Here is a 13,605-nt window from a genome sequence, read left to right as displayed (position 1 = left end):
TCTTTTAAATCTGTAAGAGTAAACCATAGAAATGGACAGTGGAGATTACATTGTCAGCAGTGCTTGCCAGGTTTCTTGGGAGCGCTGTCAGCAGAGACCCCTCTTTTTTTAGTGGTTTAGGGAAAAAAAACCAAATAGCTCTGAATGTTGGACCGGTGCCCCCCTCCCATCCCACGCCCCGTGTGGCGTTGAATGGGGCACGCAGGCTGTGGTGCGGCAGTGGTTGATCTCGCCCAGCGCCCTGTCTCCAGCCGTGGTCTGTGCCAAAGGGACAGCAGACCCCAAGGAGCGAGGATGAAGAAGCTGCCTGTTGGAGAGGTATTTTCTGGATCCTTTCAGTGGAGGATGGGGGTGGTGGTATGAAATAGGTCTTATTGTCACATTTCTGTGCTGGCCCTGCCTGTCACCTGTCAGAAAGCCCAGTTCAGGTATGATTCTTGGTCAGGATCTTGGTCGGGACATGTTTGAGCTAGAAGAGAAGATACTGAAAAGTCGGTGACAAGGGGGACAGCCAGCAGGAGACTGCGGTTGGGAAGGAGGTCAGGTCAGCTGCAAGGAGGCGTCTGCTGTTGTTCTTGGCACAGGGGCATTGCCGGCCCTACAAAGGTTGCCACAGCATTTGGGTGGCTGGGCTGAGGCATTTTCCTATGAAAGTCCACGTGTCTGTGTCGAGCTGGATCCAGATGGAGAAACCTGAAGTCTGGTGGCACTTTGCGCTGGAGGCCGAATGAATGCCCCGTATCTGCCGTCTGCGGTTTTATTGCATCCAGCATGAGTCATCAAGTATGGAAACGTTTATGGGTAGGTGACAGTCATGAACAAGGAGCATTGCAACCCCGCACCGAGGAAGCAGGGAGCATCCGTCTGCCTTTTGCCAGCAGGCTGGAAACTGCGTGAGTGCATTTAATACGCTTAGGGCTCCTGGGCTGTCCTTATGCCTGTCTGCCCTCATATTTCTGTGCGTGAGGGGCCCGTGCTGGGAGCAATTTGCGCTTTGTGGATAGTGTAAGTGCCCCGATATGAGACAGGCAGGTGATGCAGCTCTGCCGCTGCTCCGTCCCCCGATGCCCCATGCCAGAGGCACTCCCGTCCCGTGAGCCCCCGGCACAGGATCCCAGACAGCAGACGACTGCCTGCAGACAGCAGGGCTCTCACGCACAGGTGGAGGCAGGTGTGCTTGGATTTTTGGTCCCGCTTCAGTTCCCTGGGGCCGTGCGTTTCCACCCTCAGACGTTCAACCACAACCGCTGCTGCTTCTGGCAGGCTCGTCCCATCCCTGTCTGGCTGGAACGAGAGCAGGACGTGTACTCGCCCCTCTGCGTGGCTCTTCTCATCCATCACTTTCTATGGAGAATAGCTTAGGACCTTCGTCCACACCCTGAATTAACATTTCCTGGAGGCATCACACCTCCTTGTCCCTCTCTTGCCCATGGACCGCTGCCTTCCAGCCAGCAGGGCGCATCCCGAGAAGAGTGAACGATTTTTCCTGTTAAAGACGGTGCAGTCCGTCGAATTATCCCATGTAAAACAGTGACTCATTGTCCCCTCTTAGAGTGTGTTTCTTGGCTAGAGGGAGACTGTCATTAGTGCCAGGGAGCCTGGCTGCCGTTACCATCCAGTTGTGCCACACAGCCCTGGGACTCTGGAGAAGCTGCAAGGTGGTGATTGCTGCAAACAAGGGTAGTATTTTTAGGGGTTACACCTCCTTTCATCTCCTTCCCAGAGGAAGTCATCTTGGGCATTGGGGAGAGCCCATGCACACCTTGTAACAGTGCGGTCAGGGGATCCCCAATACCTTCAGATCTCGCCGTGTGTAGGAACTGGGTGGTTTGAGGCTGGAAACGCTGCAGAAGGGTTTGTCTCAGGGAGTAGTAGCTGTGGAGCATGTGCATTTGGTGGAAGGAGGTTGGAAAATGCTCCTTTCCCTCTTGTCTAGGAGGTTTGTACAGCTGGGCGTCCTCAGAATGGGAAGTGTCACCTCAGAGGTCACTGCTTGCGGTACCTCTTCTGAGGAACGTGGCTGGGAAAGAGCCCCGCGCTGGGGCTGCCTCATCAGCAGAGATGTGGGCTGAAAATGGGTGCTTGGGAGGGGGTGCCCATCCCAAGCCCCTCAAGAGCCATCTGTGGCTGCTTGGAGTCGGCCTTAAGGAGCTTCCCAGAAAGCCAAACGAGTCATTTGGGGAAAAGGGGGAGATTTCCAGGGGAGGAGAGTCGGTGTGATAGGGGCTGGCACGACCCCTCCATCGGCTCCATGGGGATGGGACGTGTTTTAGCCAGGTACTGGAGAAGAGGAAGAGGGTGGACCATTGTGCAGCCTTCATCCCTCCTCGGCACCCCTCCCTCGCCTTGCCCTGAAATGGTGTTTATCAGTGCGGCTGTAACATCACTTCTAGGTGACCCTGGTGCCTGTGGTGCTGCAAAACCACCTTCTCCCATGTGCAAATGTGTGCGGGTTCATCCGTCCGAGCCCATGGGAGAGGAGCTTTGTCTGTCACTGCTGCAGGCTGTGGTGCCTGTTTTACGTGGGCTGTTCTCTCTCTAAACCTCCTCCATGTGCACGTCCTGTCTTGCCCCGCTCAGGTTTGCCTCCGAGCTGCTTTTATTTGTGGGTTTCTTTCCCTTAGCTTTGTGGGTAACCTCCTCGCAACGCATCTCTGTTTAGCCCTCTGCAGTTTCTAAGTGCTGGGAGGTGAGGGGAGCGGGGGGGTTAATTATTTGGTTTGGCTGTTTCAAAAGGGCTAGGGGGGATGGTAGAAAATGTGTAGCGGTGGAAAAAAAGCCTGAGCTAAGCTTTCAAGAATCCCCGTGCTGTTGGGACTCGGTTCTGTCTCATCCAGCCAAGTTCAAGTCACTCGGTTGGTTTAATTTCTGCTGAATGAAACAGCTTGAAGTCAGGACTACAGGACTACAACTGGAGCATTCTCCCTCCCCGTGGGGAGCAGTCCCGGCAGGCTGGGCTGCTGGTACCGGCGTGTCTCTGGGCACGATCCTGTGCTTGGCTGATTCAGCAGGACCTCTAAGCAAGGCTGTGTTGCACCACCTGAGCCAAAACTTCCAGTGATCTGTTGCTCAGCCCCAGAGTGAGCAGGTACGTGTTTTCCAGCCCACCGTGTCATGTGGGTGCTGTTGAGCCTTATACAAACTCATAGCAGCAGTCTCGTAACGGTAGGAGAAATGAAATACCCTTCGTTAAGCCCTCTGATGGACAAGCAGATGAGCTTCAGACTCACGTGTGTGTTTTACTCCCCATCCCTGGGAGAACAGACATATTTTGGTTGTCCGTGCTCCTGGCGGGGTGTGACACCAGTGACAGCTGCCAAGCTGCTGCGATGCTCCTTGTGAGAGATGGCACCTGGCTGGAGATGGGGCCTTGCCGGCAGGGATAACTGGCCTGACAGCATCCAGGTGGTGGCTGTGCTTGAAAATAGAGTGGTATGGCCCAAAACCAAGCTACCTGGAGGCAGTTTCTGAGCCTGAGAGTTAGGATGCAGTGCTGGTGAGAGAAGACACTTACCCAGGGGTTTCAGAGGGACAGTTGAGCTTCCAGGTCCCAGGCCAATGCCTGGGGGTTGTGGCTCAGCTAGTGACACGGAAGGTTATCATTAAACCACGTGGTGGTTTTGCAGGGGACAGGGATGTGCCTGCCTGCTGACCTGCTCAAGGAAGTGGGATCGTCAACAGTGACTCTAATCCTGCTCTTCTGATACGCTACATTAGCCCGGCTGGGTTATCTCGGAAGGACTTGCTGCAGGACTCTTGCAGGGATACAACCAGCTACAGACCTTGGGCTGCCCTTGGAGGTCCTGTTCCTAATGCTCCCATTGCCCGTCCCTCCAGGGAGAGGTGTACGGCACCGGGGCATTAGCTGGGTCCTGCTGCAGACACGTGGGCACCCTGTGCAGTTCTTTCAGCCGTCCCTAGCTAGTCAGCTCAGTGGTATCCTGCCCCTGGGCTCTGCTCTAATGTCTGAAAATGCTCTGGAGCAAGCGAGGGGAAGGTCCCGCTGCTCCCCAGGATGCTCCGGGTTGTCGCTCTGCTGCAGGCAATGGGAGAGGAGCTGGCAGGGGCAGGTCTGATGGAGAACGGAGGATTATTCCCTTTCCCTAACAAGCGAGCCAAGACAGACGTCTCCGACAGACTCTACGCCGCCTCTACCTCAGCAGAGAGAAATGCAGAGCCAGCCAGCCTTTCCCGAGGCTTGGCCTGCAGAGCAGAGGGCAGGCTGTCAGGAACAGGCTGGGTTATATATCACCGGCTTGCTCGTCAGCAGGGGGAATATCGGAGGCGGACGGCGGTGGGTCTGCCTGTGACCACACTGCACGGGGCTGCGTTAGGTGGCAACCTGTTGCCCATGCCCACATAAGCCCCTGCACGGGAGTCACTCGCTGCTCACCTGCTGACGGGAACGAATGGTCGCCTGTGGCTGCTCGGAGCCTCTGCAAGAGGATGTTGTCAGGAGGCAGAACAGACGGAACAAGCCGTAACTGGGGAGAAAAACACCGTGCAAAGAGAAGCAATGATGGGAAGGGCCACAGGGGCATTTCCCGAGCTACGGAGGATGTGGGTCTGGAACAAGAAACGTACGTTTGTATTGTAAATATTAGAGCTACAGAGTTTTGTGAGTTGATGCCAGCTCCCCTCCATCACTCCTCCTGCTCACCGCTCGCTGGCACAGCCCCAGGATAAGCAAAAGAGGTCAAATACAGCGTTTGCTCCAAAGGGATCTGTTGTCTGCCACGTGGAAGCTGTGCGAGGTGGGCTCAGCTGGGGCTGTCGCAGGTCGATATCTGAGCTCTCCCCTTTTCTGTAATGCGACTGCTTGGGGAGCAGTGCCGTGCATGGGAGAGGCGTGGGGAAAGATCAGAAAACACCTCTTCTGGTTGTTCTCCATAGGGCTGGTTACTTTGTACCATTGCTTGTGCCCATCTGAATATTGCTGTTCACCTTGAAATGCTCCGTCTCCCCAAAACGCTTCGTGCCCTGTGTGCTCTGCTGCCAAGCGTACCTGCCAGGATGGGGCACGGGTGCTGCCTGCTACCTCTGAGCACGCGTGAGGGGCACGGTCTGCTACCGCCGGAGTGTGAACAAAGGGCAGAGCTGCCCATCAGCTGTCTAGGGACAGACCTCAGCTCTGCAGATGTAGGAAAAAACTTGGCCTGCTACCCGGTGAGAGAGCTCCTTCCAAATCGGCTCAGCCCCAGTGGCTCCCACAGGGCCCTCGGCAGAGGTCCGGAGGCTGCCAGGCAGGTCTGAAATGCCTGGGGCATCCCCTGGTTCTCTTGCCGACCCTCTGCACGCCCCAGAAGGCAGTGGTTGGGGCCGCGCTGCAGAACAAGCACTTGCTTGAGGTCTTTGTACGCAGTCATTTTGTTATTGTTTCACTTTTGGGGGCAGAACGGCGCCTGTCGCGTCCTGCAGATTCGGGGATCGGTGTTCTGAGCCGTGACTGATGCTCGTGCTCTCCCGCAGCGGGAGGTGCAGCTCCCGCCCTTGCGCTGCCGCGCTCCTGTGCAGCCCCAGCCAGGTCTGGAGTTTGCCATCCACCCCAGATCTCCCACACTACGGCCTCAAGCCCTGTGCCCCGCATCCAAAGTACTTGGGATGTTCCCTTTTCCCTTGCGAGCCGTGGGAATACGCATTTTCCCAGTGGTGCCGGCAGACGGCGAGAGGCAGGGTCCCACCTAACCCGCTGGAGGTAGCTGCCGGTGTGACAGCAGTGTGACAGGGGGACAAGGGCTGCTGTCTGTTTCCCGTCTTTAAGAACGGCAAAGCAGGCAGGCGCTGCGGGGCCGTGCTAGAGGACGCGGCTCGCTGTGCTCCTGTTGTGGTCGCAGCCTCATCGTGTGGCCTCGCACAGCAGCCGCGTCCCCGTCCCCCCCCATCACCATTGCAGGTGGGGGATCTTCAGCCTTGGCAGAGAAGATGTTCAAGCAGACTTGAGTTTTTTGGGGGCAATTCATCGAGCCACTGAGCTGGATCTGGGAGCAAACACCTGGATGAAGCCCAGCCGGTTACTCCTCCTGCTTCTCGTTTCACTTGCAGCTCCCCGGTGGAGGTGGTTGTGTCTGAATTCACAAAGCCGAAGGATGCATTTAAGCAAATCAAGCATGTGGATCTGTTAGATTTCATTTCCTTTCTTATCTAACGTTTTAATTCAGCTTCTGTTGTCTATATCCCCGGCTTTTTAGATGCAGTAAAAATGAGCAGTCGCAGGAATCTAAGTAGATTGGATTTACCTCTTTGCTGAAGCCAAAAATGTGCATTCCCAAATCAAAACCTTCCTGTAAGAATAAAAATAGGAATGGGTTTTGGTTTTAATTCCCAGAGGTGCTCCCTTAGCTCTGAAGATGCATAAGGATGTGAACGCCAGAATTGCCACACTTTTTCACAGCTGAATGCAGCATGCAAGAAAGCAAATGGTCGCTAGTTTGGTCTTCTCCATCAAACAGAGGTCACTATCTTCAGCAGTGTTCAGTTGTTGGGTCTGGAGTTTGGTGGAGGATTTTGGTGTTTGGGATCTCACATCGCCCTCATTTTGAAAAGTATCTTTAAAAAAAACCCAGCAAAACAACAATCAACCCTTGTGCTTAGGTGGAAATAAAGCAAGTATGTTCTCTACCAGTACAAGCCCAAGCATCAAAGCCAGAACTTCGTAGACTTAAACTTTGCTTCCTTGAGACCAGCCGTGTTCAACCCAATAGCTCTGTTCCTTCCAGGCAGGGCAGCTCCTCACGCAGACCACAGGCCACGGCCCAGGGATTCGTCTGCTGCTTCCACGTGTGATTTCTTGGCCTCCGTGCCTTGGACCGTCCTCACACAGTCGAAGTGTCCAGCTGCCAACCGGGCAGTGTGTCCCAGGCTTTGCTATCAAACTGGGAGGGAAAACTGAGCTCAGACTGCAGGAACTCTCTGGATCTATCGCTGCTGCTGTCAAGCTCTATTTTTTTTTTTCTCTCTCTCTTTTTATTTTTTTTTTCCTCTTGGACGTTAAAATCGAAAATTGGACAGATTCAGCAGCCAGTGGCTGCAGCTAGGATTTGGCTTTGAATAACGCAGTCTCAATATCCTTTCTTAAAGGAGATGGCAGGATCCTTCTCCGTGTCTCTTGGGTGCAGTTATTTTAATAGCGAGGAGCCCGTCTTCATGAAGCGGGGCTGCATTTCTGCAGTCAGGGACGAGTGAGCCGTCACTGGTACGGCCGAAGCACCCGTTCATCGCCCATGACAGGGGCTGGAGATGAGTGAAAACCAGCAAAGTCTGGAAAAGCTCATTGCTGTGCCCACAAAGAGATCCAGGTCCTGATTTCTGGCTCTTCCAGTGACTGACTTTGAGCAAGTGCTGATCCCTTTCCACTATAGAGCTCCGGGTGTTGTTTCCCCTTCCGATATAAAGTGGTAATATTGTTCGTATTTGTTTCCCACCGTAAACTCTTCTTTATCCTATAAATACAGTTCAGCTGCACAGCTGTGCACATGCCATGCGTGCCAGGCAGTCAATTGGTGTTACCAATACCATTTCCTATGTTCAAATCCAGAATCCATCACAAATCCATCACAAATGTGATGGATTCACACCCCCCCCTCAAGTTCAGAGCTTTTTTTTGGTCTGAGAGAGGGCATCTCTCAGATGTCCCCAAGAGGGGCTGCCCTGGGAGCTGGCTCTTCCGACAGCACAAACAAGCACCTATCCCACTCACCCGCTGGGAGTCGCAGGCTGTAATTAACACTCAGACCGATCATTTCGGGTGGGCAGGCACCACAATTATTTTTTCTCTTTTTTTAGGTTTTGCTCAGACACAACAGGAAGCAAAGCTGGGGCTGTGAGACAGCAGCGGGGAGACAGTGGTGGGGTCAGGATTAGCTCCTTGGGGCCTCTGGGGTGCAAGCGCACGTGCTCTCTCTTCACTTCCCTTGGCTGGAGACCACTGCATCTCCAGTTTAACCCTCTCCGGTGTTTCATATTGGAGACCACGAGCGGAGCTTTTGGCTCCTCGTGGCCCCAGGGTCCAGCCTGGAAAATGCCTGAAAGCTCCATCCTCCAGCCCGAAAGGAGTTGGGATTCCTCCTGCCGCATCATGGCCAGGCTCCCACTGATCTGGGGTTTCCAAACCTCTTCCTATTTGGCACCTGAGCAAGCGGGCATGAAGATGTCCTGCATGTGAAACACCCCAGTCCTTCTCTGCTGGCCCGTTCCCAGGGGATAATCACATCCCGCTCAGCTCGTACATACATCCAGCCCTTGCAGCCTCCCATGGGACAGCAAGTCCTGGCATCGCCCGGTCGCCTCGCAGCCCTTCTCAGCAGCTCTGGATCTGCCTTGGTCCCAGGAGAGCAAAGCTGTCAGTGCTGCAGGTGAGGGTTGCCAATGCGACGGGTAATAGTATTCATGCTTTTTTTGCTGCTATGGCAAACACCTCACCTGATACGTTTCAGGACTTCGTTTGCCTTTTTTATGACTGTCACACTGGCAGCTGATAGCCCAGAACTAATGCATCTGGGACCTCCTGCCACTTCCAGCAGCAAAGTAGCAGAAACTGCTGAATTCCAACATTGCAAAATTAAATTCTCTTGCATTTCCACTCCCCTGGTCCAGGACGAAGCTTTAGTTTCCCTGTTTGGTGTTTCACTCTCTCCCTGCCGTGGCAGCCTTTCTCAACGCTTTGTCCATCATCCGTATCTTTCTATTTTTATGTAAATTTATTCCTGAAGTATTGATCCCAAAGCCAATCTTAGAGATATTTCACTAGAAATCTGCCTTCTGCCCAGTATTTCCCATTTAAACGCTGACTGCTTTCCAGTTGCTTGTGTCCCTTACAGTTCACCTTTTAAACTTCATCTTCTCTGTTTGAAGTACTTATTTCCTGTGGTATGTCATATCTCATGCATTACAAATATCTGGGCGAAGATCTACCGCATATGTTTGATCTACAGAAACGGCTTATTTTATTGACAGATCAGGTTGCATGGGTATAGGCTGCGCTTAGTAAAGGCCTTGTTGATTTTATTCCCCTATCCAGTTGCACCCACATCTTTAAATTGTTTTCTTTCCTTCAGACTGTTTTCTAAAGCCTTGGTAATGCTGATGTCAGCCTAGCAGGCTTGTCGCTGCCTGAATCCTGTCTCCTAGCCAAACTCTTCAGTTCAGGCGCTGGATTTGCTGTTGTGGTTGCAGAGAACCTCCCTCCGTAATTCAGAGTCTCTGCAGCCAAAACAGCAAATTCTTTCATTGGTGCTTCCAGAAGTCTGGGATGGGCATGATCCAGTCTTTCCCTCCCCTCACACATGTCTGGCCGTCTTCGCAATCAGCTAGTACACCTAAATATTCGCAGCTTTAAAATCTATTCCCTTTTCCAAAGAGAGCTGGCAAGTCATTGAAACCCCAGATCCTGCTGCGGTATTGATGTCACACCGCTGCAAGGGAATAGCTTTGGGTTTGGTGGGACAGCACTAAACTCTGGGCTGTAGGGGGAAAGGAGGGAGGGAGTGTGTTGCCTTTTTAAGCTCCGAAGGAAAGACTGAAAGCACTTGTAGCGCAGGAGACTCCAAAATGTGCCCGAGCTCCCTTTCAGGCTGCTCTCATTCAGTGATTTCTGGTCAACGTTACTGCCTTGGCATGGAGTTTTTGGTCTTTTGCTCTGCATCACTCCTGCTCCTTTGCCTCATCCTTTGAAGATGCAAAGGACAAATGTGGTATTTCCTTCTGCCCGTCTCAGTGGAAACCATTTTGGATTTGGATCATGGACATACACTGTCTTGATGCTTGTTATCCAGTTGGTGATCCAGCAGTTGCCAAGGGTTGATCTTTTCTCCTCTTTAGAAACTCAATATACCTTGGCTAAGTGACATCCCTGCTTTCGGATGCAGTCACCACGATGCTAAATTTCCAAGGATTACCACTGCATGGGGTGGAATCTGGGAACCCCAGTAACAAGCCATAAAGCCAGGAGGAAAGCCAGGATGTGAAGATCTTGGCAGTTTCCCCCATGATGGAAGATCCTGCTGTACTCAGGACTATGGTGCCAAAATGCAGCGCAAACCATTAATTTACTCTGATGATACTCCCTCCTCAACACTGTCATATATTTCAGTATTCCTTGGCCTTCCCAAACTTGTTGGAGTCCCAGGGGTATCCCAGGGATGGGTAAGCCAACGGCACAGGGGATGGGGTGATTGATTCGCTCTCAGCACGAACGAGTGGAAGAAGAGGGATGTATAAATGCCATTGCCCATCTGCCCCCTTCCTCCCTCCTCCTCACAGTCCACGCTGTATCCCAGATCTGATGGAACAGGCACGGATCAAGAATCGAGCCTTTCCCCGGCTCCCCCTCCATGTTTGGTTTCCTCTCCAGCTGTGCAGTTCAGCCAGCTGTGGAGCCCCTGGAGCTCAGCCTTCCTAAGGTGGGCCATTGCCTGCTTGGGGTGGGCGGTGAAGGCGAGGACAGGATGGGGACAGCAGTTAGGGGACAGGATGGGGAGAGACCCCAGGATGGGAGCACGCTGTGGAATTGCATGATGAGGTGGTTGGGATGGAGCAGCCGGGGAAGAGGGGCTTTGTGTTCAAATTAGGGCTGAGCTGCCTTCACGGAGCTGCGTGATGAGGGTCTGGCGATGGGCAGAGGACCGGGAGAGGAGTGCATCTGCAGAGATGCTGCAGGTGCTGGGGCTGAGGGATGATGAACAGGGGATGGCCGCAGCTCGGGGTCACGGGGCAGAGCCGTGTTAGGTGGCAAAGCCTGGGCTTAGGGGGGCTGGACTGCGGTAAATCGCTGTCTACAGCCTCCCGCTGGCTCAGGTCGCAGCAGCCCCGGCCTGTCTACCGCCGTGACGGCCAGTGTTGCTCTGCCGGGCGATCCCAGATGTTTTGGGGATGCTTTGGGCACAGGCAGCCCGGACCCGTCTCCGTTCGAGCGCACGCTGCCGCCCGCAGGCATTCGCAGCCGCTCGGACCCCAGCCCTGCAGAGGACGGACGTTTTGGTCCCACGGGGCACACAGATCGGCTGCTGCCCTCCGCATGTGCCGGCGCTGGCAGGGCCCTGCGCTGAGCCCCGCGCGCTTGCAGCTGCATCTCCTCTGCCGCAGGGTTTAACGCTGTCTTGAAAAGCCATCCTCGCGGCCCAGCCGGGAGCCCGTTCGCTTTTCTCCTTGGGACGCCGCGTGTAGCGCGAGCAGATGGTTTCTGAGGGGGGAGGCTTCCTGCAGTTGGAGCCTTGTAAAAACCTGCCGCTGGGCCAGACATTTGCTCTGAAGGGCTTGGCCGGCGCCCCGGGCAGGGGATGGTGTCATCGCTTTGGAGAGCGAAAGCTGTCAAGATGCAGTGAGTGTGGAGCGCTGGCCTCTTCCCCTGCCAGCTCAGCGCTCCCGGGCTCCTCCAGCCACACGGGAGCAGCCTGGCAGCTTCCCCCCCCCCCTTTCTTTTTTTTTCCCTCTTCCCCTTTTTTTTCTGGAATCCTGTACAGCGTGAGCGTAGCGGGGATCCCAGGGGTTTGCTGCTCTCCGGAGAAGATGCCTTGATCTCTGCGAGATCTTGCAGTGGGGAAAGGCTGGAGGAAATCCATTTTGCAACGTTTCTGCTGGGGCTGCTGGCCAGGCACGCGGGGTGCAGCCGTCCCTGGCCAGGCTGGTTGCCCTGCCTCAGCAGCACCGACAGGCGCAGCCCAGAGCGGTCAGAGCGCGGGTCTGACCTGCCCGACCTCTGCTTTACTGCAGATCTGCTTTTTGTTCACCCTAAAGAGCCTCCTGCCACGCCAGCCCGCTCCTCGGGCCGTGACCTGACCCTGCACCGGGTGCCCAGGCCCTTCGCTGGGACGCCGTTTCCACGCCCCTGCGCAGCGCCGGCACGAGCAATTTGCATTTCTAGCAGCTTCAGGTCAGCCTGAACCACCCTGCTTATGCCCTCATAAGAAAGGTTCTGGCCGATACACGTGTTAATCTCGAAAACAAACGCCTCCACATTGCTTTTACTAAATATAGGACAAGTGCCTGCTGCAGTGCAGGGCGCTTGCAGACAGCCCACAGCAGGGTCACGCTCTTAAATTGAACAGGAGTTTATCAGCCCCGGCCAGGGAAGGGTTTAATGCTCTCTGCGTGCAGATTCGAGCTGCAGTGAGTCGAGTTTTCAAGGTCGATCTCACTCCCTGTCATTTGCAGAGGGCTGAGCCTGGAAATGTGAAACAGGGCTCCTCTGGGATGAGCGTCTCAGCCCAGCACTGTGCACGTTGGATCTTCCGCTTATCTCTCGTTAGCACAGATGCCGTTTCACCCTCCTGTGGGGTAACTGATACAGGGGATTGAGGAAGAAACCGTACCTTCTCGTTGAGTCACATCTCGATCGATCCAGTGCTGCAGGAAGTGTCATTTCCCACAAATGTGCAAGTGCAACGTGCACTGCCGATGAAAGCTGGTGAGCTCAGGCAGTCGTTTCCCTCTAATTACAGCTCCAGGAACGAATGCTGTTTAGCTTAGAGCCTGGTGACTTTGTGCTTTGGAGCAGTTTTCATTTAAGCAAAATATAAGCACATGAAAATGAAGAGGGGAGTTGGATTTTTCCTTCTGGTTATTTTGGTTAAAAAGGTGCCATGTGGGGCTTGCATAACAAATTTGGGTTTGGTTGGTGATAGTCAGTGAACGAAAAGATGCAGAGCCCCAAATTGTCATGCAAAAAGCCTCTGTGTTAGAAACCTTGGTGTTGCCAGCAATGGTTTGTGAGAGGTGCTTTGCCCTCCACCGCGTACGTCCCTCTGAGATTTTAGGAGGTCCCTGCAGGAGCAGGAACTTGGAGGACTGGAAGAACCTCCCAGGCCACGATCTCCCGAACAATGTGTCCTATCATCCCCTTCAGAAAAAACCATCTGCCATTTTAAAACTCACAGTGTGATTTCTTCTGTGGAAGCCAACTCCAGGGCTGCACAACCCCCCTAGAAACCTTCTTCTCATATGAAAACTGTCGTGGCATCCTCTGCCAACGGAGAGGGTCAGATGCAAGAAGCAGAGGGGGGATGAGAGGTGGGACAGCTGCTTGGAGGTGTTACAGCAAGCGAGAGCCTGTGCCCCTGTCGTGGCTGGCTCCCTGCATTAGGTTTGGGATATCCCGGCCACGTGGTTCTGCCCACGGAGTGCTGGAACAGGTCCCTGGGGCTGAGGGATGGCAGCTGAAGCAGATGCTTCATAGTCTGGAAGGTGGTTGCATCCGTACATAATTGATGAGCACGAGAACTTGAGCATCTGTCACCGACTGGGTGACACCGCATTCGTGCCTGGCCAGATCCAGCCTCGGGTTTGGTGCTGCTGCAAATAGAGCCCCAAAATCAAACCGGCCAATCTGCATGGCAGGGGAGGGGCGAGGACTGCTTGGGTGGGTGTCTTCAGCTTCAAACACTCGAGGAGATGTTGCTGGTTTAGAAGGGAAGGAAAAAAAAATAAATAGCAAATAAGAACTTAAAACAACTTATCAGTCAGATGAAGCATCTGACCAATTTGTCTATTAATGACCGTGTCTCTCAGCCTGGCAATGCAAACTCCGAGCCCGTGGGGGCTCAGCGCAGAGCTGCCGGTGCTGGATCTGCCCCTTACCTCTGCCAAGCACAGATGCTGTCTCGCCCTTCCCGG

The 13,605-nt window shown here is 54.0% G+C and overlaps 1 protein-coding gene across 1 annotated transcript in view; it reads left to right on the top strand.

Moving 5' to 3' along the window:
• CHST13 (carbohydrate sulfotransferase 13) overlaps positions 1-13,605 on the top strand; it is a 34,013-nt gene that overhangs the window by 14,566 nt on the left and 5,842 nt on the right. The window lies entirely within an intron of this gene.

Source organism: Mycteria americana, chromosome 11 (genome assembly GCF_035582795.1).
Source record: "Mycteria americana isolate JAX WOST 10 ecotype Jacksonville Zoo and Gardens chromosome 11, USCA_MyAme_1.0, whole genome shotgun sequence".
In the NCBI taxonomy this organism is placed as follows: domain Eukaryota; kingdom Metazoa; phylum Chordata; class Aves; order Ciconiiformes; family Ciconiidae; genus Mycteria; species Mycteria americana.
The sequence above is the reverse complement of the archived record's forward strand: the minus strand, read 5'-3'. Positions and strand labels throughout refer to the sequence as shown.